The sequence below is a fragment of the Chiloscyllium plagiosum genome, chromosome 14 (genome assembly GCF_004010195.1).
Source record: "Chiloscyllium plagiosum isolate BGI_BamShark_2017 chromosome 14, ASM401019v2, whole genome shotgun sequence".
In the NCBI taxonomy this organism is placed as follows: Eukaryota; Metazoa; Chordata; class Chondrichthyes; order Orectolobiformes; family Hemiscylliidae; genus Chiloscyllium; species Chiloscyllium plagiosum.
In genome coordinates this window covers 21,427,640-21,451,758 of record NC_057723.1, presented here as the reverse complement: position 1 = coordinate 21,451,758, position 24,119 = coordinate 21,427,640, and the positions used below count along the sequence as shown (strand labels likewise).

General features: G+C 41.3%; 1 protein-coding gene across 1 annotated transcript in view; it reads left to right on the top strand.

Moving 5' to 3' along the window:
* Positions 1-2,159: 2,159 nt before the first annotated feature.
* The window catches only part of sgcd (sarcoglycan, delta (dystrophin-associated glycoprotein)), a 432,629-nt gene continuing 410,669 nt past the window's right edge, over positions 2,160-24,119 (top strand). The window contains exon 1 of the mRNA XM_043703311.1: positions 2,160-2,209. The gene's annotated coding sequence lies outside the window, so the exon portion shown is untranslated. The remainder of the gene's footprint in view (positions 2,210-24,119) is intronic.

Below are 24,119 nucleotides of genomic sequence, written 5' to 3'. Positions count from 1 at the left end.
GGCTGCCATTGGTGAAGGGTTTGAAACAGAGGATCCCAAGTTGATAAATTAGAGAACTGCAGAGATCCTGCAATGTTTTAAAGCTAAAGCAGGTTTTAGAGTTTGGGAGGGGCATGGTCATGAAGGGATTTGAAAACATTGCGCCAATAAGAAACATGTCATGTACAGCTACAAAACTCGAAAGCAAACAATCTCATTTGTTTCAACTGATATATTTTGTGATAAGATGTTCTGTGATAGAATGCTACTTGTGTATACCCAATCAATTATTTAGAATAATGTTTCTGATTTGAAGCAGAAGTGATACTGTTTCACTAGTCATTGAAAGATTGAGGCAAACATCCTGTTAATTGCATGGTATTGCATAGACCATCTAGTGGTGCATAGTCAGCTGAGGATGGTCTCATAACATGGAAGCAAACCACACAGTGTTCCTCAATACATTGTAGAAGGCCATCCTTTAAGTTAAATGTTGTAATTTGGAAGAGCTGTCTAATATCATCAATTACAATTATGCTGATTTAATATTTTGCCATATTTGTAAGCATATAGTGATTAATATTGGGTCCAAAGTTGAAAATGGCAGCCTTTTATTAAGTTGCTGGATGCAACCCAAGTGGTGCCCATTTAAATTGGGAACTGCTCAGAAAAAACCTCCTCAGATCACCCCACCACCTCTCATTTTCATGCTCTGGCAACAGGAGTTTGACCACTTTCACAAAATGCGGCATTTTCTGTTTCTTCATAATATTGCTTGATCACGCAGTCTGGTTTCCTTTTGAGTATCTTGCCCTTTTGCTCGACTCACTGAAAATAAAAGTAACTTATTCATCATTTTCATAAATGAGTAAACTGAACTTTGAAATTTGATTACAAAACAGCTGCAGAAATTCCAGAACAGCATTGAATAAAAATAGGATTCTTGGTGACCATTGTATTTTTCCGTAATAGTATAATAACCCCATTATATTACACAACATATCCTCTATCTCACCTTGAATACTGCTATTCAAAATGTGCAACTGTGTTTTATAGGAAATTGAATTGATAAATATGCTGAGTTCATTTCCTAGAGTTTTGTTAATGTTACATTTATCCACTGTTAGCACAAATTATTGATTTTACTTTAGTAGCATGTTTTAGTACGTTTAAGCACCAAACAAAATACTTAACTTTTTGTTTTATGATGAGATTGGTAACACAATTTATAAAGAACACAAAGTAGAAAGATTATGATAAATTATTTTAAATAAAAACAAATTCTGGGATATTTCTACAGTATTGACTGCCTGAGGAGATATCATAAACAATCAATATAAACAAATTATAACCATAGTTTTATTTCTTTAAGACTTTTATAATACACAAGTTATTGAAATAATAAATAAAATCAAACCTCAAACTGACTCTTCACCACTGAGGGTGAGTTCTTACAAACAGGCACCAAACTTGGCTTGAAAGACTGTGACAAGTCAAAAAGTAAATTGGGCGTAAGAACTCAAAGTTTCTACAGATTTAGTCACTGTTGAGGATACCAGTGAACAATTAACCAATGTTGGCTGCCAATTACAAACTTGACATCTTAAGGAATCTAAGGAAAGTTAAGATGAGGATTTTTAATTCTTTCCCTCTCTACCAGACGCTGTCCCCCTTTTAAACTTATTATCTATGTTTGTGAATGTGGTTGATATTGTGTTTTTATCATTTTTCTTGGGATTAATAGGTCATTAACATTACGGTTTCTTGTCACTCAAGAAATGCTTGGGAATTGGCTTCTTCACTTTGACCTATTTTACTGTACCTTTAACTGAAATGAGAAAACTTCTTGCTAAAAAAATACATTTTTATGCATAACCAAGAAAGGAGAGCCAATTCCCCCTTTTCATCTGTTTGTAGCATTTGCAACAGTGATGTATTGTGCAGAATTATTTTCTTGGATTCACCTTTAATAACTTTAGTTTTGGAATGTTAACATTATCGACTTTAATTCTGACATTTTCCAGCTGCTCTGTCACCCCTTCCTTCATTATTTTAAACTGTGGAGTCAGATGACTGCTTAACCTTATCATTATTCAGGAATATAACCTAAATTTATTCAGTCTCTCATCATAATTAACCCACTTAATTCCAGGTATCATCCTGGTGAAACATGGCTGGCCAGTTTATGCTTCTGAAGGTGTGAAGCCAAAAGATAAGGACAATATTCCAGGTGAGGTTTGATCAGTACTCTTATAATTGCCATAATACTTCCTTTGTACAATCAGCCATTTTTCTCATTCTCTTTTCCTGCGGGCTGCCTTTTTAACAATTGTTATGTGTGAACTGTTAAGTACATTTATTCATCTCTTCCTTATTTGACTATATTTCCATATACCATTCTTTGTTCTCTCACTTCAATTGTGTCAAATTCCATTTGCCTTCACTCTGAGCACATGCTTAAACTGATTTTTTGGAATTTTGTTTTCTCTTCTTAGTTCACTACAGGCCCTAGCCTAATATCGGATATGCTACACTCCTCTTTCAATCCAAGTTATTTATAAAAAGAGCCAGGTTCTAGTTCTGATACCTGGAGAGTACCCATTTCATCCCAACTTTCTGTATTTTCCTTCCTAATCCATTTCAATTAATATCTCAAGACTCACATCAGTTCCTACAGCTATTTTACTGTTCATGGTTGCTTTCATGCTTAATCTTTATTTAATACTTTCAGGAGATCCAATGTGGGGTACTTTTCTCTTTCTCTATCCACTATCTCAATGATTCTGTCAAAAAACTTAGGCTAGTTGGATACATCCACCTTCTACAAAACCATGTTAATCTTCCTGAATGAGATTACACGTTTTCAAATGCTTGTTGATAATGAATGCTAGCAATTTGAAATGAAAATCATTGGCTTGTGATTTTACTCACCTTGACGTTTGGCTTTTTTTAAAGTAATGGTATAAAAATCTGTCATAAATATGTTTATGCTCAGATATTTAAAAAGAAAGCATTGAAGTAGCAATACTGATATGCTATTGAATTGTGAGCAGTTTACCACTACGTCACGGTCAAGGTAAAAGTTTTACGTTTGTTAAAATATCAATGAATTTCACAAATAAAGGTACTTTGCAACTGTTCAGGCTGCGTCAGTAGAGAGAGAAACTTGGTTGCAGGGCATTAATCTCTTGTTAGAACTGGACAAATTGAGAGATGTAACAGGTTTTAGATAAATAAAGATAGGGGAAGGACGTGAGGCGGAAGAAAATTTAGAAGAAAAGTTAGCAGTAGAGTGGAAGGCACGAATGACTAAATATGTTAAGAAGGATGATGATGAGCAAAAATGGAGTGACAAGGAGCAAGTAAACAAACTAAATATGCTTTCAACCTACACCCTTGTGAGTGAACAGCAACAGGCTTTATTAAACATGACAATATTCCAAAGATGGTAAGAGCGGGTATTTTACTTGAAGCTCCCTACATTTCCAGGCTAACCCGACTTTGCTCTGATATAGCTCCATGTACACATGCTGAGTGGCTATCCATTGAGTAAAAGGCATAGTTTGCTTTACCCTAAACCTCTCCCCAAGATCTTTTCTGATACCATTTTTATACCTTTAATGTTAACTGAAAATGTAACACTTCATTTCTTCCAACTCTTTGCCTCTCAAAAGCCTCTTCAGCTTGAGGGACTAATCTTCAACATTCTCAGTTCCCCTCGAGGTCATGCAGAACATCTGTGCTCTTTTAATGTTTTCTTGGAGGTCTACCATGTTGGTAAAGTGTGATAATAGCTACTGATGATGGATGGTTCTTGGACTGTGATTCTCAAGAAGATTTGAATGCAGAAACAGTGAAGCAAATCTGATTCAAAGGAGCACATGCCAGGATTCGAATGATCACAGCCTTTTGAAAGAGAGGGCAAAGGCATTGAAATTCTTGCCCCTCCTTTCCATCTACTTTGCTGTCTGACCTTGGTGTGAGTGAAATTGGCAAGTTGAAGGGAATTCAAAAGACAATGCTGGAGGAGGTGAAGACTCCTGTACCACTTCTAGGGTAAGAGTGTGTCTGTCTGTACATTATGGTATTGTTTAAACATGGTGTGAGTTTGCTGAGGTATAGAAACTAAAATCTGAAATTGTTGACACATTCTTGTGTTTGGAAGGCTGTGAAGTGTGTTATTTGAAAAACTTACATTGAGTTTCGTTGCATCAATGAAATCTGAGGACAGAATGGGGTGCAGAATTGAAATAACAGGTAATAGAAACTTTTGGATAATACTTGTGCAGAAAACAGAGATCATCCGAGGAGCAGGAAAATTGATGTTTCGGGCCGGAGTCCTTCATCAGACCTTCTTGATGTAGATTTGTTGAAATGTTGATTTTCCTACTCCTCGGATGCTGCCTTACCTGCTGTGCTTTTCCAGCAACACACTCTGAATCTCTGATCTCCAACGTCTGCAGACCTCACTGTCTCCCCATAAAACAGAGATGTTCATCAAAGTGATCACCACTACGACAGGTTTCCCTAAGGTAGGCAAGCCATGTCATGAGTAGCAAATCTATTATAATAAATTGAAAGGAATACAAGGAAGCCATTGTTTCACCTGGTAGCTGTGTTTTGACTTTGGTGAAGGGGAGGGATACGATGAAAGCGCAGTTTTGCATCTCCTATGCTTATTGTGGAAAGTGCCATCAGAAGAGGAGGGTGGGCATTGGGATTGTAGTGTAGGCCAGAATACAGTTTTGAAGTAACCCTTCAAAATACTGCAAGGAAGGGAAAGATGTGTAATTCTGATATTTTCCATTTTTATTTCAGATTTCTGGCATCTGCAGTAATAAAGTTCTAGGCTACTGTACTATAAGGTACATCGTTTCAATACAGCTGATTCCATATTGTTACTCAAACAACATATATACAAAAGGTTTTATGTTTGTTTCTTTCCTTTTCCTGAGGGCAGAAAATGCTAATAAGGATGGTGAATTTATTTAAATTATTAATTAACTGGGATTGCATGATGCATTTAGTCTCCTGAATGAGTTTTGATTTCTAGTATAGTGTTCTAGTAAATAAAGAGAAGATCCAATTTGATTTGTATGTGCTTTGTCAGAAAAAAAAGAGGGATTACTCTTTTGTGCATAATAACATAAATTATCTTGCAGCCTGATATTTCATGTACTTAACTGAAAGAAAACTCCCTTTTAAATTGCATTAATGAACCTGGACCAGCTCAGTGATGGGGTCAAATACAATATTAAAGATTTTAAAACATTTGAATAAGTATGGGTTACCTTGCTTAACTTGCATGTTTAAGTAAACTTACTCTCCCACAGAGTAATGTTGCGCTTCAGGTTAAAGAAAACTCAACTATTTTACCGAGGGAGTGAATTTACCGTGTAAATGAATGAAAAACTAAAAGTGATTTCTGTTTTAAATGATGATCCTTAAAGAAGGACTGATAATTTAATAAACCCATAATGTAAACATAAGTGTTAGATTGACATCCCTGTTCCCAATGCAGCAAACTATCCCCAACCATTTCCCCTGGGCAGATCCCTATTGACAAGCAACCTGCCTGTGTATCTACATGAAACAGCATGTCAGTACAACAACACTGATAACTTTTAGTTAACTTAGCTGGAGCAACAAGGCAAGGATACTTCTGCAAGCATGAATGTAGGTGCTAAGAGAGCAAGCAAGGAGCCCTGAGATGCAACAAAAGCAGCAATAGAAGGAGAAACTCAGCAGGTCTGTTGGCATCTGTGGCTAGAAAGCAGGGTCATTATTTTGGGTCCAGTGACCCTTCTTCAGTTCAGTTTGCTTTCTCTCCACAGATGCTGCCTGACTTGCGGAGTTTCTCCAGCTATTTCTGTTTTATTCTCAGATTTCAGGCATCTGCAGTTCTTTGATTTTTGTTTCACTCTGAGATGCAGCCTGGTCCAATTTGTGAGGTAGTTGCTTGCCCCTGTTAACAAAGTATCTTTGCAGCCGCCTTTCAATATGGGTTTCTGATGTAACCTTACAATGTATGTCTGTGCTGTCCTGCTAATAGATCTGCAAGGTTCCACGAGCATCCTGAGTGATTGGTAGATGCCAATGGGTTTGGCTGGTGTGTGTGTGTGTGTGTGTGTGTGTGTGTGTGTGTGTGTGTGTGTGTGTGTGTGTTGTTGGTGCGGCTTAACATGGCAACTGTTTGTAGCTACTAGTTATTTGAAGTTGCCATGTATTTCCATGGTAGTTTGTTTGAAGCCTTTAGTAAGAAAGGGAATGCATATTAAGGAGGCGAGATATGCAATTAACAAGGTATTTGACAGGCAATAATCCTCATTAATAGACAACTCGCTGCTGATTAGTGAGAAACTCACTTTGATGCCCAATAAATGAATAAAACACGCAGCAGTTGCACCCAGTGTCAAGATAGGCCTCACTGGAATTCTGCCACTAATTACACCTTAACTCGCACTGTTCGGGCTTCCAAAATGATTCTGCCCAATGTTTAAGTTTATATATGCTGAAATAACTTACAAAATAAAGTGCTTTATTCAATATAATAGAAATGCTGTATAAATCCACTTAACTCGTGCCAATTTTTTTGTTCATTGCACAGACCTCCAAGGTCCATGCATGGCGGCACCTTCCAAAACTGAAAGTCAGTGGGTCAGTGGGTCAGTGCACCAATTACACCAATCGGCATTCGCGGAACCTCGGACAAACCTTGGAGTGGCTGATTGTAACTGTTCTCATGGTGTGTGCTGACAGGTTTCACATCAATCAGAAACCAACCAGGGTGGTGGCAAAGGTATTACTCCATCCGTCTGCCTTCAAGCAGGCCTTAGCCAATACTTAGCTCACACCTTTTTTAATTGTTTGGTCCTTTTTTGGAATTGCATTTTTGTTTTTCCATATCAGCTCACAAAAATGCTGCAGCTCCATTGCAGATTTATTCTCTGCTTATCTCTAGTACAACTCCAGGTTATAGTCCAACAGATTTATTTGGAATGTTTTTTAATTAGGTACCTGATGAAGGAGCAGCGCTCCGAAAGCTAGTGCTTCCAAATGAACCTGTTGGACTATAACCTGGTGTCGTGTGAGTTTTTTAATGTTGAGTAACTGTCAAGATTTACTTCTCTTTGAATCAGGCAGGTTGACTCTGATTGGTCAAGGCATTCTCGAGAGAAATGAAACAGAGGTGGTTGATTATTTTGTTGGGTTGAAGTAGTCATGTCCTGTGTACATGTACTTGTTCTCTGCATAGAAAAGGACTGTTGCATTAAGTATATCCAGTACATGTAAGTGCAGTGCACTATGAATCCAATTAACAAACTTAAATTGATTGTCAGCATAATTCATAGCACACTGAGGAACATTTGGCAAATGTTGCCCAATCATAGAACCACATTTAATGTTGGACACTGTGTTTAGACTTTTTTTCGCAACTAGAATAGTTGCATAAGTTCTGATCTCTATATTAAGGCAAAAGTGTTATCACATGAGATATGGCTCAGAGGAGGTTCAGTTTTCTTTTTTCAGGGTATGTCAGCATCACTGCAAAGATCATCATTGGTTGGCTATTACTAAATATTCTGAGAAGATGATATTGTCCTGCTTTCTCATTTCACTGCAGCCTGCGATGTGTATAGAGATCCACAGTACAGGGACTTATAGAGTCATACAGCATGGAAACAAGACTCTTTGGTCCAACCAGTCCATGCTGACCATAATCCCAAACTAAAATAGTCCCACTTGGCCCATATTCATGAACTTCTAGCACATTTACCCAGCAACAATGAAGAAATGGCAATATAGTTCCAGATCAGGATCGTGTGCCTTGAAGGGGAACTTGTAAGTGATTGTGTTCTAAGGTACTGCCTCTCCTGTATCTTCCAAATGTTAATGATTGCAGGTTTCGAAGTAACTGTTAAAGAAACCTTGGAGATTACTGCAGTGTACCTTGTCGATATAAACACTGCAGATGTGGTGTACAATTGGTGGAGGGAGCAAATGCTTAAGGTGGGAAGTAGAGTGCCAGTTAAACAGGGTGATTTTGCCTGGGTAAGGTTGACCTTATGAGTATTTTTGGAGCTGCATTCATGCAGGAATATTCCATCACTGTTCTGACTCATGCTTTATAGATGGTAGAAAAACCATGTAGAGCCAGGAGATGAGTTACTCATGGTAGTATATGTAGCCTCTGACCTGCTCTTTTAACCACAGTATTGATATAACTCGGCCGGTTAAGGTGCTGATCAATGCTTACTCCAGTGATTTTGATTTTAGGGTATCTGGCAATGATGAAACCATTGAACATCAAGAGCAGAAGTCAGATTTTGTCTTGATGGATAGTGTAAGTGCCTGGCATTTGTGATACTTGGCACTTGTCAGCCCAAGGCTGAATCTCATGCATTTTGTTTCGCTTGCTTGTGGGCATGGATTGCTTCATTGTTTGAGTTATTGTGAATGGAACTGAACACTATGCAACAATCAGCGAGCTTCCCCACAATGACCTTATAATGAGGAGAACACATTACGGAAGTAATTGAAAACGGTTGGGCTTACCCTGAGGATCTTTTTCAATCACATCTTGGTACTGATGGAATTGGCAGGATAGGAGTTAAACATAGAGGCAGGGAGAAGTGGAAACGCAGAGACATGTCAGAAGGCGATAACTGCAATTGGAAGCTCGAGGGATTGATAACTAAATTCCTACTTGACAAAGAAAAATGGGAAGGATAAAGCAACAGTAATTAGAATTAATTCATACCTGTTACTCTGTTGGTGAGTCTATAAACTACTCAAGAGCAGAAATAAATTAACAATGAATACAGAAACAAGTTCAGAAAAAAGAAAGAAATTTCAGAAAACGATTAGTTGTAATCACATTTAAAGCTGCACTGTGGTCTACACTATTTAAAATATTCATTCGTGGGATATTGCCATCATTGGCTGCGCTAGTAAGTATTGCCCAAACATATGTTGAGGGTGCGAAGGCGATGGTGGTGGGATGCCTTCTCCAACCACTGCAAACCATTTGGTCAAATCAGATCCATAATGGTGTGAGGGAGGAAGTTCCAGGTTATTGATTCAGCAATATTGAAGGAATGGCAGTAGAACCCCAGATCAGGATCGTAGGGCTTGGAGGGGAACTTCCAGGTGGTGGTATTCCCATGTATCTGCTGCCCTTTATCCTTCTTAATTACAAAGGTTGTGCATTTCGAATGTGCTGCTCAAGGATCTTTGGTGAATTTCTGCAGTGCATATTGTAAATGGTGCACACTGCTGCTACTGATTATCGGAGGTTGAGGGAGTGGATGTGGTGCTAATCAAATGGATTGTTTTGTCCTGGATGGTGTCAAGCTTCTTGAGTGTTGTTGGAGCTGCACTCATCCAGACATTCCATCACACTGGAGATTGATATTTGTGAAGCTGGGACCTCTGTAGAAAGCTGATCCACTTGGCATTTCTGGCTGAAGATTGTTGCAAATACTTCAGCCTGTCTTTTCCACTCATGTGCTGGGCTTCCCAACATTGAGGTTGGAGAGAAGTGACTTATTTATTGACCATGTAATGATGATATATTTTTTATTTTTCTGTATTTTTGATCATAGATTGAAATAGGAAAGGAATTGTTTTAAAAGTCACACATTGTTGAAAAATGACAGTGCTTTTTGTAAGCAGGTAACAAGGTATTCTTTGTAAGTGCTGTTCATATAGCCGCTTATTGAAGCAGTGTTTACAGAACGGTTTTTATGAGTGCAAGGAGGATGGGTACAAGGAGGATGGGTACAAGGAGGATAAACACATGGGTACAAGGAGGATGGGTACAAGGAGGATAAACACAAGGAGGATGGGTACAAGGAGGATGAGCACAAGGAGGATGGCTACAAGGAGGATGGGTACAAGGAGGATGAGTACAAGGAGGATGGGTAAAAGGAGGATGAGTACAAGGAGGATGGGTACAAGGAGGATGGGTACAAGGAGGATGAGTACAAGGAGTTTGGGTACAAGGAGGATGGGTACAAGGAGGATGGGTACAAGGAGGATGAGTACAAGGAGGATGGGTACAGGGAGGATGAGCACAAGGAGGATGGGTACAAGGAGGATGGGTACAAGGAGGATGAGTACAAGGAGTTTGGGTACAAGGAGGATGGGTACAAGGAGGATGGGTACAAGGAGGATGAGTACACGGAGAATGGGTACAAGGGGGATGGGCACTAGGATGATGGGTACAAGGAGGATGAGCACACGGAGGATGAGCACAAGGAGGATAGCACAAGGAGGATGTGCACAAGGAGGTTGAGCACAAGGAGGACAGGTACAAGGACGATGGGCACAAGGTGGATGAGCACAAGGAGGATGAGTATAAGGAGGACAGGTAGAAGGACCATGGGCACAAGGTGGATGGGTACAAGGAGGATGAGCACAAGTAGGATGAGTATAAGGAGAATGGGTACATGGAGGATGAGCACAAGGAGGATGGGTATAAGGAGGACGGGTACAAGGACGATGGGCACAAGGTGGATGAGCACAAGGAGGATGAGTATAAGGAGGACAGGCACAAGGACGATGGGCACAAGGTGGATGGGTACAAGGAGCATGAGCACAAGGTGGATGAGTATAAGGAGGATGGGTACATGGAGGATGAGCACAAGGAGGATGAGCACAAGGAGGATGGGTACAAGGAGGATGAGTACACGGAGAATGGATACAAGGGGGATCGGCACTAGGATGATGGGTACAAGGAGGATGAGCACACGGAGGATGAGCACAAGGAGGATAGCACAAGGAGGATGTGCACAAGGAGGTTGAGCACAAGGAGGATGGGTACAAGGAGGATGGGCACAAGGAGGATGAGTACAAGGAGAATGGGTACAAGGGGGATGGACACTAGGATGATGGGTACAAGGAGGATGAGCATAAGGAGGATGAGCGCAAGGAGGATGGGTAAAGGAGGATGAGCACAAGGAAGAATGGGCACAAGGAGGATGAGCACAAGGAGGGTGAGTAAAGGAGGATGAGTGCAAGGAGGATGAGGGCAAGGAGGATGGGTACAAGGAGGATGAACACAAGGAGCATGAGTTCACCGAGGATGAGTAGAAGGAGGATGAGTGCAAGGAGGATGGGTACAATGAGGATGAATTCATAGAGGATGGATACAAGTAGCCTGGGCACAAGGGGAATGAGCACAAGGAACATGAGCACAAGGTGGATGAGTGCAAGGAGGACGGGTATAAGGACGGTGGGCACAAGGCAGATGAGTACAAGGAGGATGAGTACGAGGTTTAATACAAGGGGGATGAGTACATGGAGGATGAGCACAAGGAGAATGGGTACAAGGATGTTTAGTTCAAGGGGGAAGAGTACATGGAGGATGAGTACAAGGAGGATGGGTACAATGAGGATGTGTACAAGGAGGATGGGTACAAAGAGGATGGGTACAAAGAGGATGAGCCCAAGGAGGATTAACGCAACGAGGATGGGCACAAGGAGGATGAGTACAAGGAGGATGGGTAGAAGAAGGGTGAGTACAAGGAGGATGAGTACAAGGAGGATGAGTACAAGGAGGATTGGCACAAGGAGGATTGGCACAAGGAGGATGAGCACAAGGAGGGCAAGTACAAGGAGGATGCGTAAAAGGAGGATGAGCACAAGGAGGATGGGTACAATGAGGATGTCTACAAGGAGGATGTGTACAAGGAGGATGTGTACAAGGAGGATGGGTACAAGGAGGATGAGCAAATGGAGGATGTGTACAAGGAGGATGTGTACAAGGAGGATGAGTTCATGGAGGATGAGTAGAAAGAGGATGAGTTCATGGAGGATGAGTAGAAAGAGGATGAGTGCAAGGAGGATGAGTAGAAAGAGGATGAGTGCAAGGAGGATGATTACATGGAGGATGGGTACAAGTAGCATGGGCACCAGGGGAATGAGTACAAGGAACATGAGCACAAGGAGGATGTGTATAAGGAGTACAGGTACAAGGATGATGGGCACAAGGTGGATGAGCACAAGGAGGATGGGTACATGGAGAATGAGTACAAGGAGGATGGGTACATGGAGGATGAGCACAAGGAGAATGGGTACAAGGAGGATGAGCACAAGGGGGATGGGTACAAGGAGGATGAGCACAAGGAGGATGAGTATAAGGAGGATGGGTACATGGAGGATGAGCACAAGGAGGATGGGCACAAGGAGGGTGGGTACGAAGAGGATGGGTACAAGGAGGATGGGCACAAGGAGGATGGGTACAAGGAGCTTGGGCACAAGGACGATGGGTACAAGGAGAATGGGTACAATCAGGATGGGTACAAAGATGATGGGTACAAGGATGATGAGTACAAGGAAGGTGAGTACAAGGAGGATGGGCACAAGGAGGGTGGGTACGAGGAGGATGGGTACAAGGAGGATGGGTACAAGGAAGATGAGTTCAAGGTGGATTCATAGAAGGAGGATGCGTAGAAAGAGGATGGGTACAAGGAAGATGGGTACAAAGAGGATGGGTAAAAAGAGAATGGGTACAAGGGGGATGGGTATAAGGAGGATGGGTTCAATGATGATGGGCACAAGGAGGATGAGTACAAGGAGAATGGGTACAAGGGGGATGGGTACTAGGATGATGGGTACAAGGAGGATGAGCACAAGGAGGATGAGCGTAAGGAGGGTGGGTACAAGGAGGATGGGTACAAGGAGGATGGGTTCAATGAGGATGGGTACAAGGAGGATGAGCACAAGGAGGATGGGTACAAGGAGGATGGGTACAAGGAGGATGAGTACAAGGAGAATGGATACAAGGAGGATGAGCACAAGGAGGATGGGTATAAGGAGGACGGGTACAAGGACGATGGGCACAAGGTGGATGAGCACAAGGAGGATGAGTATAAGGAGGACAGGCACAAGGACGATGGGCACAAGGTGGATGGGTACAAGGAGGATGAGCACAAGGTGGATGAGTATAAGGAGGATGGGTACATGGAGGATGAGTACACGGAGAATGGGTACAAGGGGGATGGGCACTAGGATGATGGGTACAAGGAGGATGGGTACAAAGAGAATGGGTACAAGGAGGATGGGTATAAGGAGGATGGGTACATGGAGGATGAGCACAAGGAGGATGAGCACAAGGAGGATGGGTACAAGGAGGATGAGTACACGGAGAATGGGTACAAGGGGGATGGGCACTAGGATGATGGGAACAAGGAGGATGAGCACAAGTAGGATGAGTATAAGGAGAATGGGTACATGGAGGATGAGCACAAGGAGGATGGGTATAAGGAGGACGGGTACAAGGACGATGGGCACAAGGTGGATGAGCACAAGGAGGATGAGTATAAGGAGGACAGGTACAAGGACGATGGGCACAAGGTGGATGAGCACAAGGAGGATGAGTATAAGGAGGACAGGTACAAGGACGATGGGCACAAGGTGGATGAGCACAAGGCGGATGGGTATAAGGAGGACGGGTACAAGGACGATGGGCACAAGGTGGATGAGCACAAGGAGGATGAGTATAAGGAGGACATGTACAAGGACGATGGGCACAAGGTGGATGGGTACAAGGAGGATGAGCACAAGTAGGATGAGTATAAGGAGGATGGGTACATGGAGGATGAGCACAAGGAGGATGAGCACAAGGAGGATGGGTACAAGGAGGATGAGTACACGGAGAATGGGTACAAGGGGGATGGGCACTAGGATGGTGGGTACAAGGAGGATGAGCACACGGAGGATGAGCACAAGGAGGATAGCACAAGGAGGATGTGCACAAGGAGGTTGAGCACAAGGAGGATGGGTACAAGGAGGATGGGTACAAGGAGGATGAGTACAAGGAGGATGAGTACAAGGAGGATGGGTACAAGTGCAGATTTGACTGGCAACAAGCAGCTGATTGGTCTGTGAATTTGGGGCAAATTGATGATGACAAAGGTCTTCTTTCTGCCAAGAACCATGCAATTGGTTTCCAGGTAGCTGAACAACTTGGAGCTGTGTACAAGATGTTTACAGTTCTGGTAAACTGCAGAATTTTGCATACTTTTACAAAATCTTTAAGTTCTGTGATGACTTTGGGGATAACATGGTGGAAATTCCAGCATGCTACCTCCGTGAGGTGTAACAACCAACACTAATGACTAGTTGTATCAGAATTGTTGAGCTTAGATCTGATCCATTGGTTGTGATCGTATTCCTGTATGTCACCTGCTGCTTATGCTGTTTGCACACACGTCGTGGATCTTCGCCAGGCTGACAGCTCTTTTTAGGTATGATGGTATTGGCCCTGGCATTCTTCACTGACAAGGGTTAATGACTCGATGTAGTAACAGAATGAGGGATTTCCAAATAATGAGATTCCAGATTGTATTTGAGGAAGTTTGCTCTTGGTAATGGCCCAATGTACCTTATTAATACACAATCCTGAGTTGCTAGATCTGATCAAAATCTGTCTAATTTACCACAATATTAGTGCCACAAAAACACAATAGGGAATGTCTTTCATGTGTGTGAAATGTCTCAGAAAAAAAATGTTGCATTGTTCTCCTTTTAAAACATTGGCTACTCTTTTCAGCCTGCAATCGAATAAACAGTTATTTTTGCATGTATGATGTGGGTATGTTTGAATGTGAAGCTTAATGATTTGTAGTAAATTGAAAGCATACTTTATTTGAAATATTCAGATTAATTTGTTCTGAGTTGGATTAGTGTGATATTGTTTGAAAACATGTGGCAAAGTTTAAGGATTTGAGTCTTTTGGTTCCTATCACAGCTTTCAAATGACTCAGGGAAATTTATTTTAATGTCAGATGTTGCCAATTGGAAGGTAGAAGTAAATGTGCTGGGGATCTAAATTCAAAAGAAGTAACTAAACAGAGAGTTTTAGAGAGACTAATTATCAAGTGCAAAGACTTGACAATTAATGTAAAGTCCTGCAAGCTGCAGAGCTGAAGGAATTTAATTAGATTTAAAGATTCAAGTTACAGGGTAAGAGTGACATTCAGTGACATTCAAGGGTAAAACATTGCACAATTGGATGAAGCAGTAGTCATTTTTCAGTTTGAAACTTCCACACCATATTTAAAGAAGAAACAATTCAATTGGGGTCAACTCTCAGGGAACACAACAACCCAGGGGCCCTGAGAGCCACAGAGTGCTGACATGAGATGTTTATTGTGTGTGTGGCTGAACAACATGCACTTTAAACAGACTGATTACCCTGCACATTGTTGGATCCCTGATAACGATTTTAAAAGCTATTTTAAGCTAGGTTGCAGAAGTCATAGCACAAGCAAAACCCCTGAAGGATTGGGACAAGGTTGGGGGAAAAGATAGCAAATCAACTTACGTATGCAGAGTTGTTATGCATTTGGAGTAGTGCTGGATTACATGATTGCCGGGAGCAGGTGAGGATACATATATATTACCTCAGGGAGAGGTGATATGCAACACAAAAAATAATTAGAATTCTCACGGGGACAGCAGGGCTACCAAAAGAAGTTCCAGTAGTTAAAGTGAAAATTCCCCAGTAGATCATTATCCCAGGTAAGCAGCAAAATATATGTGTAAGGTAACCAAATGGTTAGGTAGGTACAGATATCCAAATAGAAAAACACATATCAGAGGTACGTGGCGAAAGTTAGAAATATTTGATGTACCCAACCAAGTAAAAGTTAAAGAACAGTTAACAAACTAAGTATAATTGTGTCTGACACAATGGACATTGTGAAAATTAAAGGACACTTGAGTACAAAGTACTGTGTAAGATGATATTGACAAACTGGGTGCAGCGTACCAGACAGCAAACATGGCCAATATATCAGACAAACCAAGAAGAAGTGGATTAGAACCTGGAGGTGTCTACATTAAATTAACTTTGGATAAATGTAAGAAACAGTTGAGAAGCATGGTAGAAGGGACAAATAAAGATAAATGGAGAAAATGGATCAATGGAAACCTTGGACCCAGTTGCAACCACATAAGGGTTAAGGATACAATTAAATAATTGAGAACCTTGTGATGAATGGAATGGCTAAATATTTTCTACTTTCAAGATTGCATCACAGGGTGAATCAATGACCTTTGTTGATCTTGCTGCACCATTTGGACTTCACTGAAGGAAAGTGCTAGCTGTATTTTACAAGTGAAATGCAGATAAAGTTTGAGAGTATAGGCACCCATGTGAGAAAAGGGATTTTATAAATACATCAAGGAGAATAAAATAACTCGGGAGAGAATAGGGTCCCCGAAGGATCAGCAATGCCACCTACGTGTGGAACTGCAGGAGATGGGGGAGATAATATGAGTATTTTGCATCAGTGTTTACTGTGGAGAAGGATATAAAAGATGTAGAATATGGAGAAATGAATAGTGACATCTTGAAAAATGGCCATATTACAAATAAAGAGCTGCTGGATCTCTTAAAATGCTTAAAGGTGGATAAACCCCCAGGATCTGATCAGGTGTAGCGTAGAACACTGTGGGAAGTTAGGGAAGTGATTGAAGGGCCCCTTCCTGAGATATGTGCATCATTGATAGCCACAGATGAGGTGGTGGAAACTAGAAGTTGGCTAATGTGGTGCCACTATTTAAGAAAGGTCGTAAGGAAAAGCCAGGGAACTACAGACTGGTGAGCGTGACATCGATGGTGGGCACATTGTTGGAGGGAATCCTGAGTGACAGGATTTACATGTATCTGGAGAGACAAGAACTGATTAGAGATAACATGGCTTTGTGCATGGGAAATCATGTCTCAAGAATGTGATTGAGTTTTTTGAAGAAGTAATGAAGAAGATTAATGAGGGCAGAATGGTGGACTTCTGATGACCCTGCATCAACTCACTCATACTTGACTAGATCTGGGCAAATGATTGCGTTGGGTGTCAGTCCTACTGAAGAAAATGGTCACAGTGTTGACTCACTGCTGGTAGATGGCAAATAATGCAAAGCCATTGTAGATGGACAACAATTCCTGCAAGCATTAGATGCAACAAAAAGTATAGATACTGTAGTCACAAAAGGTAGGCAAGTTGTGTGTCAAATGTAGTTATAGAGTCCTACAACACGGAAACAAACCCTTCGGTCCAACCATACTCCCAAACTAAACTAGTCTATTACACCCACCATAAATCTGACTTGCATTCCAAGGTCAGTGCTAGGTATTTGGTACAAAAGGACACTGGGACTAGTTATGCAAGAAATCTGGCTCCAGATTTACAACGGGATGCTATAACAGTTCATGACAAAACAGAAGACAGGCACACAGCGTAGCCATAGCCCAAGGAGTGTGCCAGAAGCCTGTGTAAATGTAAATGTGTAAATGTAAACTAATACAGCAAGGAAATAGAGTCAAGGCCAATAAACTCTGGGCCTCCTGTGGACCCCAGGCTTTCTGAAGGGTCCAGAGGCTGTGATCTCATAGAATTATAGAATCCCTACAGCGAGGAAACAGACCCATCAGCCCAACATGTCAAAAGCGACCCTCCGAAGAGTAACCCACCAGATCAATTCCCCTACTGTACTATCCTATATTTACCCTTTGGCTAATGCACAAAACCTACAAATCCCTGAACACTATGGGTAATTTAGCACAGCCAATTCACTTGTACCCCTTTGAATTGTTGGAGGAAACCAGAGCACCCGGAAGAAACCTATGCAGACACAAGGAGAATGTGCAAACTCCACACAGACCTGTCCAGGGCTCGATGCCCATTGTCCACTGGTGTAGCCTGCTGTTGCCATCTGGCTCTGATTCTCCTGCATTCATCTTCACCTTCTATAGTAACCAACATGCCACCAGTAGCAGGACGCAGGACTCTTGGAAACACAAGGAGCAGAGGAAATTATGCAATGTCAGAAGAGCCAGGTCTATACCCTACATATTTCTCTTCACTATACAGTGAAACATGCCATATCTGATAATGAGGGCCAGGTCTCCATCATTCATGGAGTGTCAGCCTTAGCACCTGCAGCATCTGGTGAAGGTACCATGCTGGCTGACTGACCAGCACATCACATTAAAAGGCGAGTGCCTGCTGTGCACTGAAACCCTTCCCACCCCAGATCATTATTAACCATTCAACTTCTCCCTGCATTCAGTACAGACCATTGTTAAACTCACATATCAGATGATGAAGCAACAGTGTGAACCTCCTACAGCACCTAATAGTAGTTGCGCTTCTATATGGTTTGTTTTTGGCCAGCATTGATGTCATTTTTTGACTTCATTGCTGCTAACTTCAGCATCATCGAGATGCCAACATTCAATTTGTAAGCACCAGTGGCAAGATGCAAATCACCTCTAACCAGCATTTAACCCCACAGCTCTCGCACTCTGCATACGGATGATGAAATAATTGCACTTCAACTGTAGCCATGATTTGCAAATGACTGCTTCATATATATGTTCCCTTCAATGTTCTGAAGTTTGCAGGAATGCTGTGCCTTCACCCGTTAAACTGACACTCACTCTGTCCACCCTGCATGTTGCCCCAGCCATTATCCAGTTGCATTTTGCATCTAGAGAACGGCAAGTGATGGCAGGAAACACAATTTGTGATGGACACCGTCAGCACTGGGTTCTAACTAGTCATTAGGTACACCTCCCACTGAGCCTCCATGTTCCTTATTATCTTACATTACCCTGACAGCCCTATTCCACGCATCTCCCATTGAATTTCACTTGTACCTGTCCTCTCTGTCACATAGGCCCCAGCATTATACTGTAATTCCACTCCCCCGTCTCTTTCATGTCTTCCCTGTGGAGGTTATAATGGTTTCAGTGCCAGTAATGCCCCTCATGGAGCCTACCATGTCTCTGATGCAGTTCTGCATTACCTCCACACAGTAAGGTAGTAAAAAAGGATTATGGCATACTTGCCTGCCTTGAGTATAAGGAGAGACAAGTTATGCTGCAACTTTACAGAACTTTAGTTAGGTCACTCTTGGAATATTGCATACAGTTCTAGTCACCAAACTATCTGAAGAATATGGATGCTTTGGAGAGGATATAGAAAAGGTTTACCAGGATGTTGCCTGGTTTGGGGGATTTTAATGATGAAGAAAGGTTGGATAGACTGGGTTTGTTTCCACTGGAATGCAGATTGAGGGGCACCCTAATAGAAGTTTATAAGATTGTGAATGGCATGGATACAGTGGAAAGTATGAGGCTTTTTCCCAGGATGGAGGGGTCAATTACTAGGGGACACAGGTTCAAGGTGCGAGGGGGGGGGGAGTTTAAAAAAGATGTGCAAGGTACATTTTTCACAAAGTGCCTGGAACGTGCTGCCAGAAGAGGTGGTGGAAGCAGACACAATAGCAGCATTCAAGAAATACCTGGATGAATACGTTAATATATTCTCCACACTGTCTGTGTGGAGTTTGCACGTTCTCCCTGTGTCTGCATGGGTTTCCTCTGGATGCTCCAGTTTCCTCCTGCAGTCCAAAGATATGCAGGTTAGGTGATGCTAAATTGCTCAGTGTTCAGGAGTGTATAGGTTAGGCGCATTAGTCAGGGGAAATGTAAAGTAATATAGTAGGAGATTGGATCTGGATGGGATACTCTTCAGAGGGTCAGTGTGGACTTGTTGGGCCAAATAGCCTGTTTCCAAACTATAGGAATTCTATGATTCAATGAAAAGGAAGAGAATAGAGGAATACGAACCCTATAAGTGAAGACAGCTTTAGCCTGGAAGGACAAAATGTGGTGACGCAGGCTTGAAGGATCGAAGAGCTTATTCTTGTGCTGTATTGTTCTTTGTTCTAATTGCAGTTTGCCGATCCATTTCACCATTCTTCACACCTTCACAGTAAGGTATTATTTGGATTACTACTGCTCACTCCCTGGACATGAGTCAGATAGATCCCTACCTGTAAGGATCACAAACAGAAGACTAACAGTGGGCAAGAGCCTGGACTGTGTGTGGACTGCTCCTGAATGATGGTACCAGAACTAGCTGACAGTCAGCAGCCTCCTCTTGACTGGTCTGAGGATGAGCTTGCACTCATTTCTGACATGGCCATTGGTTGAACAAGTGAGTGGTGTATTTGGTGCACAGACAGCTGGTACATTCTCCAGGTGTTCGATTAATGTCTCAGTTTACTCATATTCAAGATGTTCCTCCATCCTCTACACATTGGACAGGTGTCTACTAACAAAGAGCTTGTCTGTACAAAACAGCACAGCAAGTTTGGTTCTGGCTGAAGCATCAATGTACAACCTGACATGGCACAGCATGGCAAGGTAGGGCATGGCTGCTCCGAGTATGCAGGTAATGCTAAGTGAGCGAGTCCTGCCATGCAGCCTTGTCCAATCATGTGTACTGGATCTCTGTCCCTGTGTGCAAAGTGTCCCGCCAATAGCTTTTCAATGCAGTACAGGTCTGTGCTTCCAGAGAGCCCTCACAGTGCATTGAAGAGGTGGTGTGATGGTTGTGAGGAGTTGGAAAATACCAGATGTCAATGTCCTTTGATGAAGGGTGCATGTGGCTGGGACCCATTGACCATGTCTTGAGATGCAGTTAGTTCTATGAAACATGGAGGCCCTTTAGAGCAAGCCTTGAGCTGTTCTGATTTCCATATGGAGGTTTCTTGACATCTGTGTTGTTTGGTAAATTATTAATAAGGTAAATTTGGGCTGTTAACCAGTTACGAAACAAGTAGTAATCCCCTTAACTGGTAACTCGTTTCTGCTGAATGAGAATTTTACCACGTTGCTGGTCAGAAAATGAATGATGAAACAAGGTGCTCCTGTGTTGAGTTCGGCCTTGCGAGAATCTGGTCTGATTCTGCCGCAAATCTCTCCATAGCTCCTGTCACTCAGACCCCTGTAAGAAGGTAGTGAGCATGTGCAATTCTCTACATTGGAAGGCTGTAGAGGCCAAGTCACTGAATATTTTCAAGAATGCGAAAGATAAATTTTTAGATGTCAAAGGCATGGGGTATGGGAAGAAGGCGGGAATATAAATCGAAATAGAGGATGAGCCATGATCACATGAAATGTCAGAGCAGGTTCAAAGGACTTCATGGCCTCCTTTTTCTCCTAACTTTTCTCCTTGATTTCTGTATTTCCTATGTTTCCATGACCAGATATCAAATTCCATCCCTGTTCTGCTGTTGCTAGGCAGTCTCCAAGCACCGTGAATTTCTGCTGACTTCCCACCTGAATACGAATTTATTTTGAGGCTCAGAAGTTAAAATCTCCTGGGTTTCCTTTCCAGAGGCAGTGGATTAGTTTATCACTCATGCTACTGCACACCTCACCTGCTATAAACTGACCTGCGTTTCAGATCTAGGTCTTAAATCCAAAAAAAAAGAAATTGCTTCACAGTAGAAATGCTTTTCAAGTGCAGTGACTATTGTCATGTGGACAGATATGCAAGAATAGACTGAGGTCAGATAACTCCTCTTTAGGAAAGGTACATAGATCAGGTGACTTGAAATCAGGTGAAATTCACTTGGGAAAAAAATCTGATACATTTTGGAATGAAAGAAGATTGTATGTTTGACAGACTAAAACTTTTAAAGGAGAAGAAACAATGTAAAATGGAGTTTTGTAGTTATATAATATAATGGAACTAGTAAAAGCTAATACATTAGAAAAAAATAATACATACTAGGATTTATAAATTGGAATGTGGAGTTACCATATACAAATCATTTCTTAAAATCAGAGTATCAGAACTGTCAGCCTTTACTCTGTGGATCCTGTAACAAGTGATATTTGTACTTTGTTGTAAGTATTGAGTAGACCTCACTAAAATAAAAATGTTTTGGTAATCGCAGGGTGAGTAACAGCTCTGATTTTTCGCATTGGGCATACCATAGGTTATTGCAATATCCCGTGAGGACAAATAAACTCAAGAATCAAGGGATACAAGAAGAAACATGTTGTCTTTTGCTGTGAAAGTATCGATGCCACAACATACATTCTTGTCGTTCATATGAAGGGTATAGTATTGCTTTGAGACTGTGACTTTTAGAGGGATTTTAATTGAAAATATACGTATACGAGGAGAATGTTACTATAAAGTTATAGGGAACGTCAACTTAAGAAATGACTTTACTTTATTTGGGTCTCAATCCATGCGAAGTCATTTAACATTTCAGAAGGCCGTTGGTGGATAGAAAATGGCTTAAACACCAAGAGTGTTAGAGATGAATATTAATATTCTACAGTATGATTATTATCAAGGTCAGTTTCTGGTACATGACTTTCCTACTGAGCCATATTTTGATTCTGACTGTCATTCGTCATAAGTGTTTGGGGCAGGATGGATGCAGGGCATTGAAGTATGTCACTAGGGGCCAGCAACTGCTCATGCAGCAAGTTTCTAAACATCAGTGTATCTTTGAGCTGTGGGCTGTCTCTTCCCTTCAAAGCGAAATGGAAAATTGCAAAAAGTTTAACCAAGGCTGTTGTAGTTTTGTCAACTGTCAGTCAGAGTGGACTATAACAAAGAATTGAGAGCAGGCTACATGCTGGCAAATTTACAGCTAGAAATGATGAGTGGCACGGGCCATAGCTGGGGGAGGATGAGGCCAGAACAGGAAATGGAGAAGAAAATAAAATCTGTTTGTGAAAAAAAAACTACTGGATTTCTGTCTTCTAATTGGGATTATAATTGGTAATCTTGAATATGAACATTGTTCAGTTGTCATTGCTCTTGCCTTTGAGTTAGACTATTGTAAATTCAACCTCCCTTTGGATTAAACATGTAACCAAGATTGACACCTCTGCATTGCTGATAGATTGTGGTTAAATGAACTAAGACTGTAAATGACTTTTGAAGAAGTTAATAGATAGGGTAATTTGAAGTCAAATGAAATCTATTATGATAAAGAAATCTGATGCATTTAGGAAGGAGAAATGTATAAAATATACTTAAAGAAGGAAAATTCTGTAGAGCATAAAATGTTGAAAGGTTCCAGGACACTTTAATAGAGGATGTGCAAGTTAATAAAGCTAATAAAAGGTAATAACGTTCATAGAAATACTAGGATTTGTAAAACAGGTATAACTATAAATGCCAAGATGCAATGTGAATGATATACAAATCGTTTGTTAGACTGGAGACACAGAATTTTATGTTCTTTTTTAGGGCTGTGCTTCTGGACGGATGTCCAAGTCATAGAGGGGCTGGTTTTAACTCCCATTTTACTCTTCTGGATAATCCACATGGAGAATTAGCCAAAGCTTTTAAACATTTACAATAATTACTTTGTTAGAAATAAAAGCGATATTTTTACAGATGGAATTGCATACAATTTAATCATATAACATGAAATGCTTTTAATTCGGGAGACTGAAGTATGAACTCTTCATTGACATTTTATGGTGCTTTTCATGGAACATCATGTGACCTGTTGTCTGGACTATCATTATGCTGTCCCGACAAACTTACAGGAAGAGCTGGCTTTATATCATGGTAGTGACAAAACAAGCCAACACAAGAGTGTCTAGTGAAAAGGGTTTCCTGAATGCTATGAAATTCCTCGATTCTGTTTGGCCATGTCTGCCTTCTTACATGGCAGGAAATAACCCCATTGCTGTATTCCCTGACAAGGTTCTCCTGTATTTCTGACCATCCAACTGCACCAGAAATAGATGATCTCACCAGTCAGTTATTCACTATTTTTCTCTTGTAGGGTTTCGGCTTTGCACAGTTTGGGCACTGCATTTGTCTTCAATAGCATATGAAGTTTTAGTACATTGATTGTAAATATTTTGAAGCGAAAGGATAACCCTTTCACTCCCTTGGCTGATGCATAAAAACTGAAGAATGTAATGCATTGGATAATAATGTTGCTTCTTTAATTAGGAATATGGTGAATTCTGACACAAAGTAAGGTTTCTTTCAGTAATCAAAGACTCTGACAGGAGAAACCAACAAATCTCACACTTGCCGCAACCTCAATCTTTTAAAAATATATGAAAGATTATGCCATGCTGTGTCAAAACACCAGAACTGACTTGAAAGGTTGGAGGCAGTGGACCAGAGGGACTAGTTAAAAATGAATGTCCCTGAGTTCTCTTAATTGCCTCGGAGAAACACGGGGGAATTATAACCTCAGTTTTAAACTAACATTCAGATAACCTATAAGGCTTGTATATCAGGATGATATTAATAAATGATGAACTAGTCCAGGCACATTTCTTG